We start from the raw sequence: 5,119 nt of genomic DNA on the forward strand, positions 1-5,119 counted from the left end.
TGCAGACTGGGGCCTCACTCATGCAGAGATTCTGGGATCAGGCGCTCCTTATTAGTGGAGAGAAATTGCAACTGAAATATGAAGAAAGACATCCCATGAGCACACGGCCGCCAACACATCTCAATATCCAGTATGAAAAAACCTCTAGAGACTTGGCTAAGTTCCTGGCACTGGGTACAGCGAAAGAGGTTAGGAAGAGAAAAGGGGCAAAGGGCACATGGGGGTGGGACGGAGAGAGGGAGAGGCCTTATAAGACGTAATTTTAGAGCACTTATAAAATTCCAACCCAAAATGTCTACTTAATCAGGACTACTAAGGTTCCCTTAGTATCTGTCACCTTTAAAATCCCACTGAGATTGTATCAGGAGAGATTGAATTTTCACGAAACCCAGCAATTTCTATCATGGAGGCCAGAAAACAGTTGCCAGAGCGAGACAACAATTAAGCAGGTAACTAAAGTTCAGAACAGTTTTCTGGCTAATGGCATGGCCCTAGTACTCCAAGCACATTTTTACTGAGTAATCTCAGCAAAAGACTTTTAGATTTGGGAGAAAATAAGCATGTTACACATTGGTATTCAAACCATGAATGTGCCATTAATCACAAGATTATTCTATTATTAGAACTCCTTTTCATTTTTAGAAAGTAGATCTAATAAAAATAGGTCAAAGTAGAGTGGAAAATTTAGGCAATTGCCCATATGACATTCTACAAACATTTTCATATAAAATGAGGACTTGAAGCAAGAGTATCTTTTCATGGGCTTGACTGCACTCAGATTTTCTTATGTAACAGTCCTATTGTCCCTTCATCCCTTTCTGTTCCAGTACAACCTATTCCATTTGTTTGCCAATTGTCTAACCCATTAGATTGGGACCTACTTGAAGGGAGGGAATGTCTTTTGCCCCATTTTTGTATCCCTAGCACTTAGCACAGTGCCTGGCACTTAGTACGTGCTTACTGACTTACTGCATGACTTTCTAACAGTTCCTTTTACCTTTAATTTTCTCCCATTTTTTCGGAGTCATTTTTGCTACTGTGCCTATCTATATCTTCCTAACTACAGCTTTGCTTCAAAAATGATGTCCTAGCTTTCTGCTTCTACCTTACTGAAACGGTCTCCTAACCATCAGTCTCTCTGAACGTCACTTACCAACATGACATTCCCTGTTTAAAGACCTTCCATAGCTCCCCAGCGCTCATGGGACAATGTCCAAACTCCTAGCCCTTGTCAACATTATCTCTGGCCCTCTGTTCTAGCCAAGCTAGCATCCTTACTGTCCAACAAATAGTAGATAACTACTTAAAAGAGCTACTTTTGAAGATAAAAAATACAATAACCCAAAATATTGTTGATCAGAAGCATCCTTTAGGAATAACCAATCATGGCAGACTCCTAGAGCCCCAGGCTTTGAGGATCCCCTAGGTTAGGAACTGGATTGAAATTGAGCAAAATAACCAATTAAGTACAAAAGAAGATGCCTCAGTTAACTGATGACTAGAAGCCACCTGAGGCTCATATGCATGCAAAAAAACCAGCTTGCAAACTTCTGACCATCACAAAGGCAAAGAAGAAAGGACTATACTACTTCTATGCCTTCTTCTTAGGTGCTCTTTTAATGATTTCTTTTCCTCTCCAAGCCAATCCTGGCTATTCATTTTAATCAACAGGTATAAAAATTTAGGTGAAAGAATCTACAATAAGATTTGCCCTGGGGTCTTGTACCTTCAAGCAGAAAGATAGGTCCTATCCATATCTCCTTGTCCCTCCCACGAAAAAACAAGGCTACCACTAATGCATTTGCAAGCACAGGCCTTAAGTTTTATTTAATTTCAGAGGCAAAGTACAGAGCCAGTTTCTCTAGGATGACATTTTTCTGACATGAATTTTTCAAATGCCTTGGGTTCAACAGGAATCTAGGTCTTTTATTGGCCATGAATTCTGTCTTTTAATTTTAAATATGTGTGATTTGTTGAAAGAAATTGAATCTCTAGGAGCCAAACTCGTTTTACTCATAAAGTTATTGCTTTTAAGAGAATGATTTTTATGCTTGAGTTCTTTTTCACCTTTTTCTGGGCAAATAGGGAGTCATATTTTCCCCCAATGAAATGGTGAAATAAACTTTCCCAAACCTTAAAAGTTCTTTGAAACTGAATAGATTCAATGCTTAGCAAAGGTGTATTTTCCTACTCTTTTAAATGTTTTCTTCTCATCTGCTTCTCATCATCTACTTGACAAATGGTAGTTTGGGTAGGTCTTATATGGCAAACCTCTGTTACAAAATTGTTCTAGAGAGAATGGATAGATAAGAGATCTCTCCCATATTATTACCTGGGCTGAATTTTCCATCTCCCCTTTCCATGGGGAAAACAGGATGGGTGAGGCAATTTATTCGTTAGATCCAAATAGGGTTATACACACTTTCACAATGCTTATAAAATGCCATTTAGGTATATACAACACAATCTATCAGGATATTGCTAGTGAAGGCAAAACAAATGATGAGCAGCAATAAAAGTATTTGGAATGAGTCTAAATATAGTCATTAAAAATGTGCTCTGCAAAGAAGTATGCTGTCTATGGATTTTTAGTGTCACCAGAAAACTATGCTAACTCCCAAATCTCACACCTGGGATTCTAGGGAAATTCAAATTATATAAAGGATTTTTTGAGGGGTGCTTTGATATTTTCCCTCAAGGGACACTATATCTTTCGGGTGTTCTAGACATTTTGAAACTTCTATTCAATTTCTGCTCTCGAATGCATATATTATTTGAGCTTATGTCACAAATCTTTTGTACCTCCTCACAAGCAGAACTGGAGATGGGGACTCTGATTTCCACAGTTCTCTGACTTTTCATTTGTTATTTATGAGCTTTTGCAAATCGAATGCTGTTCTGATAGATTTAATTTGTGCTTCAAATTACCTTTGCATGACTTACCCAACTGCTGACTTCATTCCTATTGTGACTTGCTACATTCTGAAGCAGTGCCTCCCTTTTCCACCCCATTCCCTCCCCCGCACCCCCCCCAAAAAGTTCAAGGTCTATTGGACTTCATTTTCATAGATGACTTCAAAATCAGAACGCAGAATGAATTTATTCCAGATGTCATTTCACTTAATAAATGGTAAGGGCAAATCTCTTATGATTTCTTTTTTTAATGACAAGTTTTTAATTAATTTATTTTTAGTTTTCAGCTTTCATTTCCACAAGATTTTGAGTTCCAAATTTTCACCCCATCTCTCCCCTCCCCACACCCCAAAATGGCATGCATTCTGATTAGCCCTCCCCCCAGTCTGTCATCCCTTCTATCAGTCCCACCTTATCCCTTTCCCCCTTACTTTCTTGTAGGGAAAGATAGATTTCTATCCCCCATTGCCTGTATATCTTATTTCTCAGTTGCATGTAAAAACAATTTTTAACATTCATTTTTAAAACTTTGTGTTCCAAATTCTCTCCCTTCTTCCTTCCCCACCCACCCTCATTGAGAGGCAAGCAATTCAATATAGGTTATACATGTGTAGTTATGCGAAACACTTCCATAATAGCCATGTTGTGAAAGACTAACTACATTTTCTTCTATCCTATCGTGCCACCCATTTATTCTATTTTCTCCTTTGACTTCATCCCTTTACAAAAGTGTTTGCTTCTGACTACCCCCACCCCAATTTGCCCTCCCTTCTATCATACCCCCTCCCCTCTTATACCCTTCACCCCTACTTTCCTGTAGGATAAGATGGATTTCCATACCCAATTGAGTATGTACGCTATTCCCTCCTTAAGTCAAATCCAATGAGAGTTAGGTTCATTCATTCCCTCTCACCACCCCCCTCTTCCCCTCCACTGTAAAAGTTTTTTTTTTTTTTTTGGAGGAGGGAAGGCAGGACGATTGGGATTAAGTAACTTGCCCAAGGTCACACAGCTAGTAAGTGTGTCAAGTGTCTGAGGTCAAATTTGAACTCAGGTCCTCCTGACTCCAGGGCTGGTGCTCTACTCACTGCGTCACCTAGTTATCCCCTGTAAAAGCTTTTTCTTGCCTCTTTTATGTGAGATAATTTACTGCATTTTACCTCTCCCTTTCTCCTTCAATTTCTTTTTTTTTAAATCTAGCTTCTTATGGAAGCTATGCAGCACAGTGGATAGAGTACTGGGCCTGGAGTCAGAAAGCCTAGAGTTCAAATTTATCCTCAGACATTACTAGCTATGCAAACCTGGGCATGTCACGGAAACACTGCATACCTCAGTTTCCTCATGTGTAAAAAATCAAAATAATAATAGTCCTTGTCAGAGTGATCATGAGGATATAATGAGAAGATATTTGTAAAATGCTTTGCAAATCCTAAAGCATATAAATGCTAATGATTAGTAGTTGTTGCTGTTATTATGATATTAGTATTATTATGGTTATTACGCTGATATTATTATATTATGTTATTATGATAATATGTTATTCTGATATATTATGTATATCAGGGGAAATCCAACAAATTCAATGCCACAAACATCAGCTAAGCACATAACAATGTGGAAGGCACTAAACTGGTCACTGGGAATTCAAAGACAATAATGAAAGAGTCCAGGTCCTCAAGGAACTTACATTCTACTGGAGTGATTTACTTACATGTATACAACGAGTATACATGTAAGGAAATACAAGGTGTAAGAACATGAACAATCATGTTAAAATGTGATCGAGGTAGAAACCAGAGCGCTAAGTCCCGAGAACAGTGAGCTGCGCAGTTTGACAGCAATAGATAATGCATAAGGTAGAAAATATGAAATAACACTAGAAATATAGGGAGGAGTCATATTGTGGAGGGATTCAGGTAGTAGGCTTAGAATATATTATTTTATTCTAGAGGCAAATGGGAGCCACTGAAGGTTTTTGAATAGAGGAGTGAGGTTTTAGGATATAAATTTGGCAGTTGCATCAAGTCATTAACATCTATTAAACCGGCACTTACTATGTGCCAGTCAGGCAGCTGAGTGGCACCATAGGGCCCAGAGTATTGGGCCTGAAGTCAGGAAGATTCTTCTACCCTCAGACACTTAGTAGCTGTGTGACCCTGGGCAAGTCACTTAATCTTATCTGTAAAATGAGCTGGAGAAGGAAATG

This window comes from Trichosurus vulpecula, chromosome 2 (genome assembly GCF_011100635.1).
Source record: "Trichosurus vulpecula isolate mTriVul1 chromosome 2, mTriVul1.pri, whole genome shotgun sequence".
Taxonomy (NCBI): Eukaryota; Metazoa; Chordata; class Mammalia; order Diprotodontia; family Phalangeridae; genus Trichosurus; species Trichosurus vulpecula.